Below are 22744 nucleotides of genomic sequence, written 5' to 3'. Positions count from 1 at the left end.
ATAGTTGCTTCTGGCAGGTAAATCGGTTTATCCATTTTTTTGCATTCATGGCTAACAGCATGTCACAGAGGATTTTTCTATAGACTTCAAATAAACGGGAAGTGAAACTGGAATACCCAGTAAAAGTCATGAGACACACTTGGACAAAAGGGGAAGTAAAATTGTGAAAACCTGAGCCGTCGGCTGAGTTAACAGCATGTTGAAAGAGCAGAAATCTGTTTTCTGTCAAGGTGCTTCTTAGAAGTCAGGCGATTCCTATTAGGAGAAGCAAGTGGATTTTTTTGTAAGCTGGTTATTTACATGGAAAGTATTTTAAGTATTGTGTTTTTTAACAAGACAGATGCGTGACGGACATGCATAGTATGCTTTGACTGGCACAATAGCAATGGCCACCCTCCACTTATCATACCACACAGGCAAGCCAATGGACATCCTCACTTTCTGTTCTGTTCTCATGTTCTGCCACCCATTGATCTTTTTTGTCCGTTTTTATGCCTTTTCATTCAATTCACTATCGCAGGTATTCCAAACTAGAACTCACCCAGGTCCACTTACTCCTGTTGATGAAGTGCTGCTGTCTCCACTCATTTGTTTGGTCCATCGTCCTCCCTGAGATGGCAGTGCCCAGGCTCGAGTTGCCTTCTCTACCACCGTCCTGAAGGAGTTCTGTTTTAGGGCAACTGAATAAGCAGACAGTTTATAGGCCCCAAGCTCACGGCCAGCCTCTCCGTGTGAGGATGTGAAACTGAAAGATGCAGGATGAAGCGCGATTCTCATTAGTGGCATTTGGGGGCTTGTCTGGGTTTGCTAGGGGATGGGCAGTAAGGTTGAGAGAAAAAGAAAGAGAGAGAGAGAGAGAGCTTGCTACTGTACAATGTGCAGGGACGTCTCAAAATGGGGAAAAGGGGGCAGCTGTCCAGACCACCATGCCAGCCAACCCCACTCCTACTCCTGGGTCCGCAAACCCTCTTCACGTTGACTTCAGAAGGTCTTCAGACTTCAATGACTGCGAGCCATGTCTTCGCCTTCAACGTCACCGGTGCTCTTTTGGCTGTGGCAAATTCCCACAGACCCACTCCAAAATCTTGTAGAAAGAATAGCGGAGGCCATCATAGCCACAAAGGGGGGGGGCTCTAACTCCATATTATTGCCCATGTTTTTGGAATGTGATGTACAATAAGATCTTATAAGGGATGACAGGCAGGTGTCTGGTAACTTTTGACCATATAGTGTGTTTAAGTCTTCCATCCCACCCGTTTCCTCATCCTGTCATTCCCAGTTTCATTCTTCATCAACCAGGCAACAGCACACCAGCTTCCAAAGTTTCAAACTTGATCTCTTATAAAACCACTAGCATCAAATTTCAATGCGTATAAAGTGCTGTTTCTTCAGTGTTAAAGACCCATCTGCAATTCACCTTTAAATATTGATAAATGAAACAGCCTCCCTCCTACAGGTGTTAACTGAGTGGGCTTCCTGCGTAAGCTGCAGGTCATGCGGATGTACTGTAGGTGTGAACGCTGACTCAAATCTCAGTTTGCTTTTAAGGGTGGGCAGCTAAATTAATTATAATAAGCAGGAAGTCAGTTTCTCAGTGCTCTTGTATTATCACAGTCTATACATTGAATAATGGGGGTTCATGGCAACCCAGTGGTTAGTGCTTCTACCTCATGGACTAAGTATCCTGGGGTGGAATGCCTCGCCAGGTTTGTGTGGAATTTGCATTTTCTCCAAATGTCTATATAGGTCGTAGACTTTAGGGAGGTACTATCGATCCAAAACCCAAATGATGACCAGAAACACAAATTTACTAAAAGGAAAGAGGTTCAATTGACAAAGCAATTGCATAGTAGGAGTAAGGGTAGGAAGAATCCATAAATGAAGTGGGAAGGGGTGACAATTCGTTAGAATATGTTCTTTTAGTATTTCAACCTACCAATATGCTGACAAAAATATTATCCTTCCCCGGTGTCCATGACGGAAATACTCAATCACATTAAAATGGTCAAGAACTTGGGCATTCCCTATTATAAAGTCTCAAAAACTGTAGCAAAAAACAACCCACAAGAGGAAGGGACCATTAACCGTTGGCTTGGGTAACACAGGTGAGATGACCTGAGTGCCCGCAGCCTTGGGCTCTTCCTGTTCCTGGGACATCGATCATCATGACCTGAGATGGACTCGGACAATGAGGACACAAACAACAAGTTTTGGTCGTGTGTTTATTAAAACCAAAGACAGCATCCAAAACAAAGTGCGGTACCGTTAAGAGTCTTCAAGCAATAAGTAATATGTAAAAACAGTGCTTGGTGAGGAAGTTAAAATACAGTCATATGAAAAAGTTTGGGAAACTCTTTTAATTCTTTGGATTTTTGTTTTTGGATTTTTAATATATGACATGCCTTATGGAAACAGTAGTATTTCAGCAGTGACATTAAGTTTATTGGATTAACAGAAAATATGCAATATGCATCATAAAAAAATTAGACATGTGCATAAATTTGGGCACCCCAACAGAGATATGACATCAGTACTTAGTTGAGCCTCCTTTTGTCCTCTAGACGCTGTCCTCCTGTAGCCTCTGATGGGTGTCTAGATTCTGGATGGAGGTATTGTTGACCATTCTTCATACAAAATCTCTCCAGATCAGTTCAATTTAATGGACAGACTGCTTCAAATCATCCCGTAGATTGTCGATGATATTCAAGTCAGGGGACTGTGACGGCCATTCCAGAACATTGAACATCTCCCTCTGCATGAATGCCTTTGTAGATTTCCAACTGTGTTTTGGGTCATTGTCTTGTTGGAATATCCAACCCCTGCGTAACTTCCACTTTGTTACTGATACTTGAACATTATCCTGAAGAATTTGTTGATATTGGGTTGAATTCATCCGACCCTCGACTTTAACAAGGGCCCCAGTCCCTGAACTAGCCACACAGCCCACCCCACAGCATGATGGAACCTCCACCAAATTTGAGAGTAGGTAGCAGGTGTTTTTCTTGGAATGTGTTCTTCTTCTGCCATGCAAAGCGTTTTTTGTTCTGACCAAATAACTCAATTTTTGTCTCATCAGTCCAAAGCACTTTGTTCCCAAATGAATCTGGCTTGTCTAAATGAGCATTGGCATACAACAAGCGACTCTGCTTGTGGCGTGAGTGCAGAAAGGGCTTCTTTCTCATCACCCTGCTATACAGATGTTCTGAATTGTAGAATGATGTACAGATACACCATCTGCAGCGAGATGTTCTTGCAGGTCTTTGGAGGTGATCTGTGGGTTGTCTGTCACCATTCTCACAATCCTGCCCATATGCCACTCCTGTATTTTTCTTGGCCTGCCAGACCTTCTGGGTTTAACAGCAACTGTGCCTGTGGCCTTCCATTTCCTGATTCCATTCCTTACAGTTGAAACTGACAGTTTAAACCTCTGAGATGGCTTTTTGTAGCCTTCCTTTAAACCAGGAGACTGAACGATCTTTGTTTTCAGATCTTTGGAGAGTTGCTTTGAGGATCCCATGCTGTCACTCTTCAGAGGAGAGTCAAAGGGAAGGAAGCCCAACTTGTAATTGACCACCTTAAATACCTTTATATCTCATGATTGGATACACCTGTCTATGAAGTTCAAGGCTTAATGAGCTCATCCAACCAAGTAATCAGCATTGAGCAGTGACAGGCATTCAAATCAGCACAATGACAAGGGGACCCACTTTTGTGCACAGCCAGTTTTTCACATTTGATTTTATTTCATACAACTAAATACTGAGTCACTAAAAATCTTTGTTCGGAAAACACGGCAGTACTCAGATGTTCCTAGGAAATGAAAGACATACCACTGTTATCTTTATTGTTGAAAGGAGAGTCAATTATTATGCAGGCTGAGAGGGGTTCCCAAACTTTTTCATTTGACTGTAAATAATCCGGTAAAACCAAGGATAACATCAGAGTCAGAATTGGCTTTTTATCATTCTCTACCACGTCTCGTCCTGCTCAGTGACAGGATGTTTTTGTGGTCTTATCATTCCCACCCAATAGAGAGCATTTCTGGTTTTTCTGCATTCAGAGACAAGTATTTCTCATCCATCCACTCTTTTAACTCAGACACAATTAATTAAGGACATTATTGGAGAAATGCCATTTGGTCTAAAAGAAAGCTATAGCTGGGTATCATCTGCACACGAGTGAAAATGAATGTGATGTTTCTAATGATATTTCCTAATGGAAGCAAGTAGTGAAGCAGTTAAAGGTCCCAGTACCAAGCCCTGCGGGACACCATATTTACCTTCTGAGTGCAATGATGCAGTCAGCACCTTTCTGTACATACTGAAATCATTTTGATTAATTCAAACTAAACCAGTCAAGGTTGGCTCCTGAGAGCCTGATCTCATTTTCCAGCCTGTGTAATAAAATTGAGTGGTCAATGGTGTCAAAGGCTGCACTTAAATCTAACACCATAATTATTGTGATATAACTGCCATCAGAGGATATCAGAATGGTGTTCACTACACGGGATAGTGTCGTTTCTGTACTGTGACCAGTGTAGAAGCCAGACTGGAATTTTGTCAAATAAATTGTGATGTGTAAGGTGAGGCTGCAGTGGAACATGTAATACTTTTTCCATTATTTTAGAAAGAAAGGATAAATCTGAAATGGGTCTATAATTATTAAACGTGGGGTTTAGTTCTAACTTTTTAAGTAACAGCCTCATAATTGACACTTTCAGTGCATCGGGATTTGCACCATTTAGTAACTGAGTATCAATAATGTAAAATAACCATTAACTCAATTACTGCATAAGACATGGGTATACAATGTAGTTATGATGGAAAGTAATCTCTATGCCCTAAAATGAGAGCTGTCGTCCATCATTCCCTTAACCCACTTATCCATTTTAGGGTCAGTCCTGCCATTATTGGGTGCAATGTGACAGCCAGGGGTCCAGGACTGTGAAGGTGTGAGACAACCATACTAACCACTGTGCCACTGTACTGCCCTAAAACTGCTCTTTTATTTACAATTTATTGTTTTATGATTTTATACACCTGGTTGGAACAGAGACATGACTAATAAATGTCTGTAATATTTCACAACGGTGCCCTGAGAACGAAATTGCTGCTGAAGAGACGGTTTGGCTGTGCGTCAAGTCTCCGTCTTTTTCCAGTAACAAGAGAACAGGGATGGTCTTTGTTCTTTTGTTTTTGAATGATTGCAACACAAGCAGTGCTCTGTGCTTTTAAATGAAATAAGGAGCATTAGCATACGTTAGGGCCAGTTCATACAGTTTTTGTGTTTTAAAATCCATGAAGTGCAATCACAACCACTTAAACATTTTAAGTTTAAAATTAATAAAATTGACTCCATTCTCAAATTGCTCTAATAGCACTGCATTCATTTGTTTGAGGAGTTTGTGTTTTGCATTTGATGCAAATAATTTTTAAAACGTTCTTAGCCCTTAGCCCTTCAATGACTCACATCAGATCTCTCTAATAGGCAACAGTTTGTCACACTCAGCCGATAGAAATCCTCCACCTCACCTGTGTCACGTGGTTCAGTCCTTGAGCTGTTACTCTTTTTACTTTATGTCCTTCCTTTGGGTCAGATTATTTGCAGACATGGTCTTAACTTCCACTGTTATGCAGACGATAGACAGTTATATCTTAGTACAGACTCCCCTACAGATTCACCTCCCAGCATACTCACTGATCTTAAACTATGGATGGAAAATCACTTTCTCAAACTTAATGCCAATAAAACTGAAGTGTTACTGGTAGGTCCAAAATCCCAACTTTCTGAGGCATCCAACTTCTCTGTTTCTGTTGATGGTCCTCTTTGTCAAACCTGCTCCCGTTGTCAGAAATCTTGGTGTTTTGTTGGATTCATCACTTAACTTTGAGCTACACATTAGGTCTCTTTCCAAAATTTCATTCTGTCATCTCTGTAACATTGCCCACCTCCGTCCATTTCTGTCCTTGTCTGATGCTCAAACTCTGGTTCATTGTTTCATGATGTCTCGTATTGATTACTGTAATTCCCTTCTTCATTGGCTTCCCTGCACAATCTACACAGAAGCTACAGGACATTCAGAACTCTGCAGCCACACAAAGCGTTTTGCTCACATCTCCCCTGTTCTCTCCCAGCTTCACTGGTTACCAGTTCCACCAAGGATTAAAGTTTCTGCTTCTCACGTTCATAGCCCTCCATAACCTTTGCCCCCCTCTACCTCACTCAGCTCCTTACACTCCTTGTCGCTCTCTCAGGTCCTCGAGCAGTCATCTCCTTACTGTCCCACGCACCAGACTCTCAGGTCCTTCAGTGCTGTAGCACCTCAACTCTGGAACTCTCTTCCTCAGTCTCTCCGAGTTTGCTTGTGTTTCTGCACTTTTAAATCGCAACTGAAAACTTTCCTCTTCTACAAACTTTTGTCATCTGTGTAATTATTTTTTTTTTACTCTGTATGTAAAGCGACCTTGGGTTTGTGAAAGGCGCTCAATAAATGTAACCTATTATTATTATTATTATTATTATTATTTTGTATCCACCTACACACCTTGCTTTGAATTCCCACATCTTTGAGCTTGAAAGGTGATCAAACTCAAAGAAGTGGGAATTCAAGACATGGTTTCTAGGTGGATACAAAATGGGCTCAGACACAGAAGGCAAAGGGTAAAGGTGAGATGATGCTAAAAGCGGGGATCCTCAGAGGTTAGTGCCTGGGCTGCTGCTCTTTAAAAATATACAGAAATGATCTGGATAAGAATATAACAAAAAGTTGGTTAAGTTTGCATATGATGCCAAGATCAGTGGATTGGCAGATAATCGAGAATCCGTTGAATCCTCACAGAGGGACTTGGACAGCAGACAGGCTTGAGCAGATTTGTGGACGGTGAAATTTATTGTCAGTAAATGTAAAGTTATTACACGTAGGAAGTAAAAATGGGAGGTTTGAATATGCAATGGGAGGTCTGAATCTTGAACGTTCACCTGATTTGAAGGACCTGGGAGCGATGGAATCATTAGGGGGCGGGGGGGCTTCCGGAGCTTTATTCTCTAATCTCAGGCGTCCAGTCCCTGATCAATGAGAGCCCCTTCTACCCATGCACCTCTCCAATGCCCAGTCTTTGTTGGTCCCATTTCAATGTTTTGACAATGCTCACTTATCCATCTGCTTAATCAGAGTGGGGTGGCGAAGCCCACAAGTAGTACTGAAGCTAGTGATGACACTGCTGGGAAGTCACAGTGGACTATCTACATCCAGACAGTGGACAGGAGCGATCAAGTAGGCTCATAGGATGTTCAGTTATACTTTCTATCATGATATGTGCAGAATAAATTAATGGAGGTTATGTCTAAGTTGTCTAACCAATCAGATTATGTAAAGCTTTACTCATTCAGTTAGTAATTAGGTCCAATTCCGCCAATCTGACTGTGTGTAACTGTATCCAGTTACCTTGTTAGAAAATCCCAGTAAACCAACCAGACGACAGAAAACTTCACTCAAGCAGCAGATGTAGTATCCTTTAGTTAAAGATCTGGTTAAGTCTGTAGATGATACCAAGCTGGGTGGATTGGCAGATAAGCTAACGGTTTCTCCTTAAGCTAACAGAATGTCAGGTTACATAGTGCATCAATGGGAATGAGACACATTGCACACGATGTACGCCTTATGAGAAGGATTCAGGATTCATTGTTGACATTATCAACTGCCAGACAGTGTTCAGAAGCCATTAAGAAGGCTCACAGAATGTCAGGTTATATAGCACCTTGACATGTGGAGTACAAGACCAAGGAGGTTCTGCTTAAGCTTTATAACACACTGGTAAGGCCTCATCTGGAGTACTGGGTCCGGTTTTGATCTCCATATTACACTAAAGACATAGCAGCACTGGAGAAAGTCCAAAGAAGAGCAACTAGGCTGAGTCTGGTGACTGAGAGGTCCGAGCTATGAGGAGACTCTGAAGGAGTTGAACTTTTTCCGTTTAAGCAATCGGAGATTAAGATATCACACGGTCAGTTTTTGAAATTGTAAAAGGAACTTGTAAAGTAGATCACAGGTGTCACTTTATTATAATTTCTTCACCAAGAACGTGGTTGGAGACTTGTTAAGAGCAGATCTCCCACAAATATTAGAAGGTTTCTCTACACCTAAGGAATGATAGCCACATGGAATCAATCACCAAGTACTGAAGTGGAGAGTAGGACTTTAGAGATCCTCAAAACTTGACTCGATGTCGTTATGGAGAAATTAGGCGAGCAGGAATTTTGGAGAAATGAGGTGGCCTGTTCTCATCATAATTGTCATATCAGTCCAGCAAAGGACACAAATCTGGAAACCAGTCCTACATGGGCCACTAATAAAGAGTAATGAAAAGGGTAACAGAATCATAAAACGGAAAGGTAAATGAAAATTAAAATTGGAACACAACAGAAAATTATGCTTGGTCTCCAATCCGCTGGTCCTTCAAGGATGGTTAATGTGTGCGCAAAACTTAATTGTTGCACCCCATAACAAAAGTTGCCTTGCTGAGCCATGTCTAGGCAAACAGCAGGAAAGCCTGCTTAAGGGGTCCTGTCAGGTTCACAGCCATCGAGTTATGTAGTTTTGTGTCATTTTTACATTATTGAGAAAGAAGTTGGGTTTTCGGGTCATCCTTTCCTAAAATGATATCATTTTTCATGTCATTTAATAAAGGTTTATGGCATGAAAGTAATATAATAATAATGGTAAGGCATGAGTTATGGAAATCTAGAAAAATCTACCAGTTTATGTAGATAAATGAGAAAGTCTGAACAATTATAGAAAAAAAAAGCAACTGGACAAAATATACTGACTATTAGAAAACTGGCTATTAGTTGACTCAACAAACTTTATGAATTTAATGGTCATCTTTTATTTCTCCAACATCGTAATACATAATCGCTAAAATCGTAATCCCTGCTGCTTCTGTGCGTACCTCATTACTTCCTGGATGTAATTATTTAGTACTTCAGAAGACAAGATTTTCGTGTTTCTCTCATTTGTAGCCCAGATATCCACATGGCAGGCAAACCTCTTGGTCGATCCAATCACGCGCTTTCATAACTTGCGGCTTTTTAGGTTTTGCTTGGTTCAGCAAATGTCTGACATTTTATATATTCAATTGTGGCGGGTAGGTAGGATTGTGGTATATTCAGTTGTGGTAGGATCCCCAGCCGGGACGTTTGGAAGAACCGGGAGAGGGCTGCTTGGGGGCCATGGGATCAGAGCTTGGAAGCTCATCCCTGTTGGGGCCGTGGCTACCACCAGGGGGCGCCCGGACGTTTATGGAACCTTGGATGGAAGCACTTCTGCCACACTTGGAAGTGCTGCCGGAAGGAATTGCAAGGACACCCGGAGTGCTTCCAGGTGCTCATGCGGCATTTCCGCTACATCAGGAAGTGCTGCCGGAAGATCGTCACAGAGCACCTGGAGCACATCCGGGTTGTTATTAAAGAGGCCGCCTCCCTCCAGTGGACGAGCCGGAGTCGGGAGGAGGAAGACAGAGCTAGTGAGCTAGTGAGGAGAGGAGTAAAGGTGGCAGAAGTATTGATAGACTGAAGAGACTGGTTGATTTAGGCATTGTGGAGCTGTTTATCATATAGAATAATAAACGTGTGTGTTTTGTGACATTCGGTGTCTGTCTGTCTTTGCACGGGGGCTGTCTTTCCACACAGTCTGTTCCATGGAGTAATTGAAAGGGTAAAATACTCTTTGAATACATTTCACTCAGTGGGTAGAGCGCTGGCACAGTAGTAACGCTGTTAATGTGATAGGGGGGTTTTGTCCTACGCACTCCTTATATGGAGTTCTCTCCGTGTTTGTATGGATTTCCTCCCACAGTCCCAAGACATGCAGGTTAGGTGGATTGGCAGTGATAAATTTTCCCCTGATTTGTGTGTGTGTGGTCACCCTATGGTGGACTGGTCCAGGGGTTATTCCTGCCTTGTACCTAATGTTTGCTGAGAGAGGCTCCAGCTTCCCTCAGGATTAATGGGTTTGTAAAATAAATGGATGGATGGATTTCATTCTGTTAGTTCTTTGGAATAACTCAGGTTTTGCTTTGAACTTTAATGGTTCCTTTTGGTTATTTTGCAAAACAGTAAAGCAGCCCATTTAAACAGTAGAAACACCAAAAGGCCGCTATGCTTTCTTCAGAATCGCTTTGTTATTCTTTGGAGTAAAATATCCCTGTCATTGCACATCCATTTTCTTATTTCACTAATTCCTACAAACAAGTTGGCATTTCATGGAACGATTGAACTAAAGCATGGAGCCGTCAAAACGGCGCACCATTTACACTTCTGTAGAATGGCTGGTTCAACGCTTCCTCATTCTAATTTTGGTCCGGGCCTTTCCCCTTGCTGTAGAGCAGAATGAGTTATGTCAGGAAATGATGGAGTTAACTTGAACTATATTAAGGTAAAACTATATTAAGATAAAAACAAATGCTTTCCTGTTTTTAGAGGCTAAAGATGGCACCTTGTAAGCCGCTGATTGTTTGACCATTAAGGAGATCTGATAAACCTGGCAAGCAAATTATGAAGAAGGGCTTTCATGGTTCAACCACCCAAATACGGCTAATTTTGGCAGTCACCGCACTCATGTTTTGTCAATAATCATGGAGTGCAGACTCCCATCAAGGTATCACAGGGCACACTCGTTCACACTTTATGTTTCTGGACTTCTCTAGTGCCTTCAACACCATCCAACCTCTGCTCCTTAGGGACAAGCTAACAAAGATGGGAGTAGATTCATACCTGGTGGCATGGATCGTGGACTATCTTACAGACATTTTTTCTGACTCTGAGAAGGTCATACATGCTTTTATTTCATCCTGCCTGGACTATTCTAATTCTCTGTACACATTGGTCAGGCAGTCCCTTCTGTATCACCTACAGCCCATTCAAAATGCAGCTGCTAGGCTTTTGACAAAAGCGAGTACATGTTGCTCCAATACTGGCCTCGCTTCATTGGCTACCTGTTAGTTATAGAATTGATTTTAAGTTTTTATTGCTTATTAATAAATCTTTAAATGCTTTAGTACGGGTACATCTTACCAAAGGGCGGCACGGTGATGCAGTGGTAGCGCTGCTGCCTCGCAGTAAGGAGACCTGGGTTCGTTCCCCAGGTCCTCCCTACGTCGAGTTTGCATGTTCTCCCCGTGTCTGCATGGGTTTCCTCCCACAGTCCAAAGACATGCAGGTTAGATGGACTGGCGATTCTAAATTGTCCCTAGTGTGTGCTTGGTGTGTCCCCTGCCCGGGGATTTGTTCCTGCCTTACGCCTTGTGCTGGCTGGGATTGGCTCCAGCAGATCCCCGTGACCCTGTGTTAGGATATAGCAGGTTGGGAAATGACTGACTGACTGACATCTTACCAGTCTTCTTAAAACCACCTGCCCTGACCCGGTCTTTAAGATCGCCTGACCAGTTGCTACTGGTGGTCCCTCGGACAAGGCTGAAGCATGGGGGTGATCGTGCGTTTGTGTGTGCAGATGAGATCCGCTCTGAATTTGAACATTTTAAAATCCAGATTGAAAACGTTTGTATTTTTCTCCCTGGCTTTTACTTCTAATTAAAAGGGTTTCTGGTTTGTATTTTATGTATTGGATAGGCACTGTTTTTTATACATGTTGACTGTAATTATGGAATATTTTTCTGTTATGCATATATGTTATTTATTGTCTTTCTGTTATTATTGTTATTTACCGTACGGCACTTTGGTAAACACTTTTGTGTTTTTATATCGGTGCTTTATAAATAAAGTTGACTTGACTTGACCCCCGGCCTGAAAGTAAAGTATTATGAGAAAAGCTACAGTAAGATAAGGCCAACTGGTGATGTCAGGTCAGGTCAGGTTGGGGAGCAGGCACTGGTACAGTGTGTTGCCACATGCACATGACAAAACAGCCACTTGGCAATCCCCCCAGGCAGACCCACCCTCTATCTGTGGCAGCCAGGTGTTATGTGGGCGCCCCTTTGGCATGGCCCAGTCGCTCTGGCCCTCAACAATGAGAGACCTGTGAGCCGGATCACCCTCGGGTAATCATGCCACATGGCTGTGGTGTGGTAACTGAGGCTCCCTCACAATGTAGGTCCCGTGCCTCGTTCGGGACCCCGTGAGCAACAGCGGTACCCAAGGAGTCTCTGAAGAGACACAGTGAAAATAAAGCTACCCATAGTAGCTAGGAAAGTTTATGTGAATGTCTGTATGACCAAAGCTACCTGGCCACCTAAGAACATGTCACCAGGCTGGTCAAGGTGGCGCATGATGATGCACAGCACACTGCCAATACAAAACAAATGGTGAGATGACGCAAAGCGTGATGTGTATCAAATGTACACTGAAACACCATTTGGGAAGTTCTCACTTCCTAACAAGCATACCAGACACGTTCTCAGCAGGACTCTGTGCTTTTGCTCAAACGCTTTGAGGTCTTCAACGCTGGAGACGTGTATCCTTTGTAATAAATCATGGCATGGTCGCCCCATTTGCCCTTTCATGTACAGGTGCCTTAAATGCATGACACTGTACTTTTACAAAACCTTTTTATTTACAGGCTGGCTTTACCCTGAAACTTTCACTTTTTAGACTGATCGGGTTTTGTCACTAATTCCTTAAATATGTCACAGGCAATAAAGGGCGGCCTTTAACTTCTTGTTTTTGTTTGAAACCACTTACTGAATAATGGAAACTCGTTGTGATTTCCCCATTTTGTGCATTCTGCACAATAATATTGCATTTCACCATAAAGAATTTTTTCTGAAAAACTTTAGAATTGTTTTGTAGAATAAGAATAGGACAGAAACAACAGTCTTGTACCCACTAAAGGCAGCAGAGGGGTATGCCCTTATACCCCTGTCAGTATCCCGCTTTCAGAAAGTCTCCAGACCCCTTCGCTTTCTTCACATTTTGTGCTGTTGCAGTCTTGTGCTAAATTAACTTCCGTTACTTTCTCCCTCACATCAGGCAGCATTGGATACCCAAGAATGACAAAGAGAGAACAGGATTTGCACATTTTAAAAATAAAAAAAAGGAACCATCCCATTGACACGAGTATTCGGTTACCCTTTGCTTTGACACTTGAAGTTTGGCTGTGGTGCATCCCATTCTACTGATCACTGTTGAGATGTTTCTACACCTTGTGTGGAGTCCGTCTGTGGTCGATTCAGTTGATTGGACTGATTAGGAAAGGCACACGCCTGACTGTGGGAGGTCACGCAGTTGAACACTAGCCGTGAGGTTGAAGGAATTGCCACCATTGACCTCACCAGCTTTCTGCTGTTCAACGCTATTCAATCCCACAAGAGAGCAACTAGAGCTTTCTTGCATATCCCAGGTGTTATCGACTTCCTGTTACCCCCAAATGTCACCACCCCTTGCCCCACCCTTTGCCTCTGATTGGCCATTTGATTACATTCAGTTTTGCTATGACTAACGCGTACTCTTGAATCGAAATGCAATACGCTTGGAGCAGCCGCTAAGGGAGAGGCAATACAGTGGAACCTCGGCTTGAGAGTAACTTGGTTTACGAGTGTTTTGATAAACAAGCGAGGTCTTGCAGTACGAGTAGTATGTATACACTTTGTCTGCTGAGCGTCATGTGATCACAACTGAGCTGATGGATCTTCTCTCTCTCTCGCTGCGGGATTGTGGGTAATCGTCTTCTATTCTCCGTCTGAGTCGGTGTGCCTCACTCATATAGTCAACATCCGTACGAGCGTATACTGTTTGCTGCAGCATTAGCATTGTGACTGTGTGTTCTCGCTCGCTTGAGTGTGTGTGTGTGTGTGTGTGCGCGTGAATGCGTGTGTATATGTGTGTGCTCGTGCATGCGTGTGTATGTGTGTGTGCTCGCGTGTGCGTTTGTGCTGTGACGTGCGAGTCCCCGTCTTGCACCCTAAAACACGAAGCTGAGTCTCAGTACTTTAGCAACACCAGCTTTATTCAGCTTGAAACAGCAACAGCGCAGTTATTTATTGTAGTGTGATCTGCCGCTCTCCTATACACAGACACAGCAGTCAGGCAGGGCCCTGCGCATTTATAATGTTCCTTGTTCCTTGTATCACCCATCGATGGCAGGCGTTTATAGCATGTCCGCAATCTTTTCGGATTCACTTTTATGCCGAACTGCTACAGCGCTGAGAGACTGCGATTGCTTTGGGACGCTCTTCCACGTGTCGTCCCGTTGGGTGCAATCCCACAAGAGTTTAGAAACTCAGTCACACCAGCCATGATTCTTTTCAAAGGTAAAGTGCAGGTTAATTTGTTTTATGTATTTTTACTTTATATTTTGTATTAATCATTTTTATATGAATTGTTTTGGGTTGTGGAACAAATCATCTGAGTTTCCATTATTTCTTATGGGGAAATTCACTTTGATATACGAGTGCTTTGGACTACGAGCATGTTTCCGGAACGAATTATGCTCACAAACTGAGGTTCCACTGTACTTCTACTTTGCTTTTAGTTATGCTACAGACGGCATGATTTTAAAATGGAGTTTGATTTTTGTACTGCATTTCAAACTGACATGTTTAAAAGTTACACGCTGTAGTGAACAGCAATTGATTTATCACTTCCTCAAATACCTTGTAAGACACTAGGAGTTGCTGTTACCCTTTTCAACCCAACAGGGTTGAACACTGGGTAAAATCACCAAGAAGGTTTTTAATTCTTTTTCTTCTTCTTGAAGTGCCCTGAAGCACCTCCACCACAATAAAAAGGCAATAAATGCAACAAATCAGCACAATTCTCTATAATAATTCCAAATTCTCTTCTCCACACCTCCCACCAAGCTTTGTCCTACTCCTCCCGACTCGACACCGGCTCACTTGCTGGGTCTCCATCAGTCCTTTATATCAGGGGTAGGCAACGTCGGTCCTGGAGTGCCACAGTATGTTCAGGTTTTTGTTCCAACCCAGTTCCTTAACGAGAACTCAACTATTGCTGATGAAGCACATATTGCTTAAGTGACATTTTAATGCTTCATTTTAGTGGTCTCGCTTGTTAAGGTTCTCCAACCTTAATTGCTTATTTCAATCTTAAACTGCTGCATTCAGTGTTTTAATTGCTCCTTATTAGCAATAAGATGTAAAACAGGGGTAGGCAATGTCGGTCCTGGTGAGCCGCAGTGGCTACAGGTTTTCATTCCAACCCAATTGCTTAATTAGAAACCAATCAATGCCAATCTCAGACCTTATTTAATTTTATGGCTTGTTAGTCTGTGCAATGTAAGGCTTTTATATCGTAGATTTTTTTCCTTTCCAAGGATATCATCCAAATGATATGAAGCCTAAAACGGATAATTTTTAGTCTGTCACATTTTTCTATTAAGTGTTTTATTAAATCAAACCATGCATGTTGAACACACACAGATGTAATTGGAAAAAAGCTAGCTGGAGAACTGCTGGCTGCTTTGTCTTTTACATCTTATTGCTAATAAGGAGCAATTAAAACACTGAATGCAGCAGTTTAAGATTGAAATAAGCAATTAAGGTTGGAGAACCTTAACAAGCGAGACCACTAAAATGAAGCGTCAAAATGTCACTTAAGCAATATGTGCTTCATCAGCAATAATTGAGTTCTCGTTAAGGAACTGGGTTGGAACAAAAACCTGAACATACTGTGGCACTCCAGGACCGACGTTGCCTACCCCTGCTTTATATAGTCCTTGACCCGGAAGTGCTTCTCCTCTTCCGTTCACGTGACTTGCCGGCACTTCTGGGTCAGATGGAGAACTTGCTTTCTTCTTCAGCCCGGAAGTACTTCAGGGCTTTTTTCCCCACGGGCTATGGAAAAGACACAAGACCCCAGGTCCCCTGGCAGTGTCTTCTGGAGGCACCCACAGTATCCAGCAGGGCTAAGAAACCGAACTCCAAATCCCATGGTGCCTTGCGGGAATCCAGGGCACCGCTATGCTGCAGGGAACTTGCCATCTGGCTTCTTGGGGGAGGCAGTGTCCCACAGTAGCTGCCTTCCCCCATCCTTCTCTTCTTTTGGCATCCCATCTGGGTTGAGCAGCCGCCTCGGTTAACTCTTTCATAGCAGATGTCGACTTTTGTCGAAATTCATGGGTAAGGGACGGTAATCAGCTGTAAACTGTGACAAAACTTGCCGTCATGCTTTTAGTTTGACTCTCTTTGCTCTTTGCTTTGGTGATTGGACCTCGATTCCCTGTACGTGCAGGAGCAGCGAAGAGCAAAGCACCTCTAAAATAGCATCGATATCTGGCAAGAGACCAAAGCGAATGGGCAAAGCAAACTACTCCGTGGATGATGTTTTGCGTACTATCGTTGAATTGGACTTCTCAGACTCTGCTTCTTGGAGTCCCTACCATCGGGCGATTAGACGTGAGGAACCCAGTGGGTTCTGGGTAAAAAGCAATCCATACAAACTGAGAAAAAAATAATAACATTAATAACACTGACATCCCTTTCTACTCAGATAGTCCAGTTGTCTTCCTCACATCCGCAGTCATGCTCAGTGCGCTTTCTTTTTCCCCATCCTCTTTTCTGCTTTCATTCTCTCTCACATTCCCTCATTCTCTCTCTACTAATCATCCATTTTGGTGATCACTTTAATTTCTTCCAGGCCTCAAGATGCTATACCTCACATAGTGGGTGTCATTTTCTTCCCCAATAACGATGTGTTACCAGTGTCACACACATGCGCATGGGAAACAGCTGAAGGGCCTAAACAATAGTAATTCTATACCAGGCCAGGGGAGTGGTGGAGTGTACTGACTATCTCTCTCAGTCCCTGGCAGACCTTTCCCAGGAAATCCCTCCTGTTTCCGGCCCCGATGATGATGCTGATGTCACTTGCGGGCACGAGGACGCCACTCCCAGTTCCTGCACAGATGACGTCATTTCCCCTCTGGGCTGTTAAAACTGCCATCTTGCCTCAGTACAGGCAGTTCCGTTTTGGACTCTGATGTAGGCACATTGTGCTACCATTGAAAATGACTTTTGCAGCAGAGATAATAAAATATGGGTGGCTGCTCTAACTCTTTATGATGTCTCCGACTCATTCTTGTGACACCAGCAACTGACTTTCTGAGCAATTTCTAAGCAGCTTCAATTCACAAAACTTACATCTTGCATTGCCTGACCCACCACCCTGCCTAAAACCAGAGGTGCCCTCCTATACTCGAATACAAGGATAAACAGATGGGTCTTCAATGGCTTCCCCCAAAATGCAAACCATGAGACCCCCCGCTATGATAGTCCAGTGATGTTACCTGGGGTTAACGGGTCTTTCAACATCAGAAGAAAGCGGCGATGTCTACACTTTGACGTAGCCATTCCAGGTGATGTGAACATCTCAGTCAAAGAGGTAGAAAAACTCAGCAAATACAAAGACCTTGAGATTGAGATCTTGTATGTGTGCAACTCGATGGTTCATGCGATTTCCGATCACAGTCTGAGAAGTTGGAACTGCTCGACTAGACCAGATCTAGAAAAATTTAACTTCCAGGTAAAGCGAGTGTCATCCATCTGCAGAAGATCGCTCTCCTCAGAACTACACACATGCTTCTTGCAGTCCCGACCATCGGGCAATTAGACGTGAGGAACCCAGTGGGTTCTGGGTAAAAAGCAATCCGCACAAACTGAGAAAAAAAATAATAACATTAATAACATTCACATCTCTTTCTACCGAGATAGTCCAGTGGTCTTCTTCACATCTGCAGTCATCCTCAGTGCGCTTTCTTTTTTCCCATCCTCTTTTCTGCTTTCATTCTCTCTCACTTTCCCTCATTCTCTCTCTACTAATCATCCATTTTGGTGACCACTTTAATTTCCTCCAGGCCTTAAGATGCTACACCTCACACAGTCTTCTGGACTGTCATGGTGTTGTTTTCTCCCCCAGTAACGATGTGTTACCAGCAACTGACTTTCTGAGCAATTTCTAAGCAGAACTTTATCTCCAGTGCTGGAGAAAGGGGGTCCTAAATATTGATGTGTGGAGCGGGGCTTCTGTCACTGCAACACACCACAGTTTGGAGAGAGAAGTCATTCGAATATCAAAGCCGTGACAATCAACACTTGAACTTGGAGGTGTTATGCAGGAAATTCATGGGCCAAAGTGTTTACTACTTGCAGAAACAGTGGCATAAACAATTTGGTGCCTCCCCTTTTTTTTTTCTCTGTTTTGATTATTTTTGTTTTTCTGCCACCCCACGTGAAGTAATTTTTGGTTGGTCCCTTCCAATACAGAATTATCTGAGAAATCAGCGACACAGACTGGTTCTGAACTCAAAGTTAAAAGTAGAAGGAGTAGGAAGAGGGCTGTGGTGGTTCCAACCACAGAGTCTCAGCCTGACGTCTTTTGGGTCCCATCTTTAGTGTCAGCTTGCCATACTCGGGATGGGGGGGGAATGGGGGTGTCTAAACTGGCGTGTATTTTGATCTAACAAGTGCCCATAAAACGTGTTCACCACCTTGGAAGTTCTCACTTTTTCTTGTTGTGCAACACTGAAACCAAGTGGATCGAATCACCGAGGAAGAGATGCTTTGATGTCAAACAGATCTCTGCAGAATGGTCTTGTTGTGTTTCAGGCAGTCTCCCACCCCCCTGCATTTCATATTTTAAGTTTATCTTTGATTCCTTTATTTATGTTCCTGTTACTTTTGTTGATTCTTTGTATTATTCTTTATTTTTCAGTGTTCACTGGTACTGCGAGTGCTGTGTAGAGTGGAGGCAGACCCTCTCAGTTGATTCTAGGGTTCATCAGGGGTCTGTTCTTCTCCTACTCCATTCAATGCTTGTATGGACTTGGATGTTGGGCAGGGTCGTGGGATCCAGTGGCTGTGGGGCATCTGTTGGCAAAGAAAGGTTCACGGATCTTGACTTTGCTGACGATACTGTGATCTAAGCAGGGTCAATAGAGGCTCTGATTGGGGCTCTCAAGAGATTGAGCAAGGGGTCCGAATGTCTGGGCTTGCAAGGGTCCTCAATAAAAACCAACAGCCAGGCCTTTAATGAGCTCTTAGGAACGACGATCATCAGTGTGTCTCTCTTCAGAGAGAGTGTCGACCTCATCGAGGGGTTTACTTACCTTGGCAGTGACTTTTACGTCTCTGGTGACTCTTTCTATGAATTCAGTAGACAGATTGGGAGAGCATGGGGGGTCAAGAGGTCATTGGAAAGGGATATGTGGTGCTCCCATTGTCTCTGCAAAAGGATGTCAAAGTCCTGGTGCTTCCTGTTTGTGAGACATGGACACTATCCAGTGACCTGAAACGAAGACTGGACTCATTCATGTGTGTCTCTCCAGAGAATCCTTGGGTCTCGCTGGTTTGACTTTGTGTTGCTCACGGGGTCCCAAATGAGGCACGTGACCTGCATTGTGAGGGAGCGTCACTTACAGCACTACGGCCGTGTGGCATGATTCCCAGAGGGTGAACCAGCTCACAGGACCCTCATTGTTTAGGACCCGAGTGGCTGGACCAGGCCAAGGGTCGCCCATGTAACACCTGGTTGCGGCAGATAGAAGGTCATTTCCAGAGAGTGGGACTGGACCGTGTGTCTGCCTGGTGCATTGCCAACCAAGATCCCGAACTGTTTCGTCATCTGGTGGGGTCGGCAATGCACTTTACCAGTGCATGCCCCCCAACTTGACTTGACTTGACTTGTGTCCATGTATGTAAGCTGCCTGGTATATGATCTGTTGTGTTTTATGGGTGGTTCCCCTAGAGGTAGGGCTACTTGATAATCACTGCCAGAAACTGCCCCCCACCTTATGAAACCGGAGGGTCTCTTACAGTTTCGTCACGTAGAGAACCAAAGACACATGTAAAAAATGACCAGGTGGTGCGGGAGACAGCAGGACGTTAGAGATCTTCAGATCTTGACTGGCGGACTCTATTGGCAATGACAGTTCTATTATGAACGCTCAGAGTCCCAAAGCATCCAACAGTTCTAAAAATGCCCACTGGGATAAGGGTGAGGTTTACCGTCAAACCCCAGCTAAGATACAAAGAAGGCCTTGAAGAATCTTTACAAAATGAACAATATATTTTTAACACAAATGCTCTGAAATGACAGCAAGCTCTGTGAATCACAAAAGGCAAAGGAATCCCCTGAAGCCAGAAGTCAGTCCAAAGCAAACAGACTTCCAAAGCAGTAAATCCAAAGCGAAGTCAAGAAACAGAGCATTGGGTCAAACAAAAAACATGGAAGACTCCCAGAACTCATCAAACAATCAGACCACCAGGAGCTGTGGGAGACCCTCTGGATTTACAAAGCGGAGGGCAGTTCCTCCTCAACTCAGTGATAACGATGATAGCAATAATAATAGTAATAATTGTTCCCAGACAATAGCATCATGCCTCAAAGCCATCAACAGCCTCTCGTCGCAATCACTCCATGGTCACTTCTACAGACAGACGTCAAACAACTGTGTGTTGGATGGTCGCGAGACTCTGAGCTGTAGGGGTGAGATGGAGAGTCTCCTCATAAGAGCTCAGGATCAGACACTCAACATGCGCAATCATCAGAAGAACAGTCTTAAGATGGATGTTGATAACAAGTGCAGGACATGCAATAGTCATAGTTCTAACTGCAAAAGAATGCACTCATTGTCACAACTGGATAGCTATCCACCTGCTCTGGTAAACGCTCTGTGACTCTCACCTCTTCATTGGTACGATTTCCAGTTTTAAAAAGCTCGTCGGTGACGCAGAACAACACCGGCATATGTGACATGGCTGTTAGAGACACCAACCATACTGTTGGAGCACATCACCAGTGATGTTACCTGGGGGTGTTTTTCAACATCAGAAGAAAGCGGCGATGTCTACTCTTTGACGTAGCCATTCCAGATGATGTGAACATCTCAGTCAAAGAGGTAGAAAAACTTGAGACTGAGCTTGAAATTAAGATCTTGGATGTGTGCAACTCCAAGGTTCATGCGATTTCCGATCACAGTCTGAGAACTTGGAACTGCTGAAATAGGTCTAAAAAAATTGAACTTCCAGGTAAAGCGATTGCCATTCTTTAGCAGAAGACCACTCTCCTCAGAACTACACACATGATTCTTGCAGTCCCGACAATCGGGTGATTAAACGTGAGGAACCCAGTGGGTTCTGGGTAAAAAGCAATCCACACAAACTGAGAAAAAAATAATAATAAAATTATGACATCTCTTTCTACCCAGATAGTCCAGTGGTCTTCTTCACATCTGATGTCATCCTCTGCGCTTTCTTTTTCCTCATCCTCTTTTCTGTTTTCATTCTCTCTCACTTTCCCTCATTCTCTCTCTACTAATCATCCATTCTGGTGATCACTTTAATTTCTTCCTGGCCTCCAGATGCTACACCACACACAGTTTTCTGGACCCTCACGGTGTTGTTTTCTCCCCCAATAACGACGTGTTACCAGCAACTGACTTTCTGAGCAATTTCTAAGCAGCTTCAGTTCACAAGACTTACACCTTGCATTGCCTGACCCACCACCCCGACTAAAACCAGAGGTGCCCACCCATACAACTAATACAAGGATAAACAGATGGGTCTTCAATGGCTTCTCCCACAATGCAAACCGTGAGAACCCCCACTATGATAGTCCAGTGGGGTCAACAGGTGTTTTGGGTCTTTTAATATCAGAGACCCTCATCCAAGCAACCCAGCCATAGTTGATGGTTGATCATGGTTGATCAAGAAGTAAGTACCACCTGAGCATAAGCCATGGCTAATGCTCAGGTGGCACATGGTTGATCAAACTGTGGCTTATGCTCAGGTGGCACTAACTTCTCCTTATGGGCCTCCTCTCCTAATCCAGAGACATCTTGAGGCCTCGCTCTCCTCAGAACTACACACATGCTTCTTAAACTCCTGTCCATTGGGCGATTAGACGTGAGGAACCCAGTGGGTTCTGGGTAAAAAGCAATCCACACAAACTGAGAAAAAAAATAATAATAAAAATAATAATATTAATAACATTGACATCTCTTTCTACTCAGATAGTCCAGTGGTCTTCCTCACATCTGCAGTCATCCTCTGTGCGCTTTCTTTTTTCCCATCCTCTTTTCTGTTTTCATTCTCTCTCACTTTCCCTTATTCTCTCTCTACTAATCATCCATTTTGGTGATCACTTTAATTTCTTCCAGGCCTCAAGATGCTACACCACACACAGTCCTCTGGACCCTCACGGTGTCATTTTCTCCCCCAATAATGATGTGATGTTGCTAGGATCAGTGGGTGTTTTGCATCTTTTAACATCAGAGACCCTCATCCAAGCAACCCAGCCATGGTTGATGGCTGATCAAGACGTAAGTGCCACCTGAGCATAAGCCATGGCTTATCCTCAGGTGGCACATGGTTGATCAAGCTGTGGCTTATGCTCAAGTGGCACTTACTTCTTGATCAACCATAATCAACCATCAACCATGGCTGGGTTGCTTGGATGAGGGTCTCGTAAGCCATGGCTTATGCTCAGGTTGCATGTGGTTAATCAACCTGTGGCTTATGCTCAGGTGGCACTTACTTCTCCCCATGGGCCTCCTCTCCTAATCCAGAGTCATCTTGAGTTCCTGATGGCTCGTCTTCTCCCCTCTCCGGTGATGCCAAGTCTACTGAAGGCTCCATAGAGTTGTTGCCCTAAAAAGCCCCCTTAATCAACCTTGATGAGCATACGCCTTACTGTAACTCTTCCTGCACGGTTTGCAGCAGTCTAGCACAAGATCCTTAAACATGGCCCTCTTGCTCCAGTGGTTCTACTCCATGGGACT

The 22744-nt window shown here is 43.6% G+C and overlaps 1 protein-coding gene across 1 annotated transcript in view; it reads left to right on the top strand.

The window, feature by feature from the left end:
- Positions 1–22744, top strand: part of tagapb (T cell activation RhoGTPase activating protein b) — a 101858-nt gene that overhangs the window by 65075 nt on the left and 14039 nt on the right. The window lies entirely within an intron of this gene.

This window comes from Erpetoichthys calabaricus, chromosome 15, assembly GCF_900747795.2.
Source record: "Erpetoichthys calabaricus chromosome 15, fErpCal1.3, whole genome shotgun sequence".
NCBI classification, from domain to species: Eukaryota; Metazoa; Chordata; class Cladistia; order Polypteriformes; family Polypteridae; genus Erpetoichthys; species Erpetoichthys calabaricus.
Note: the sequence above shows the minus strand (reverse complement) of the source record. Positions and strands in the feature narration are given on the sequence as shown.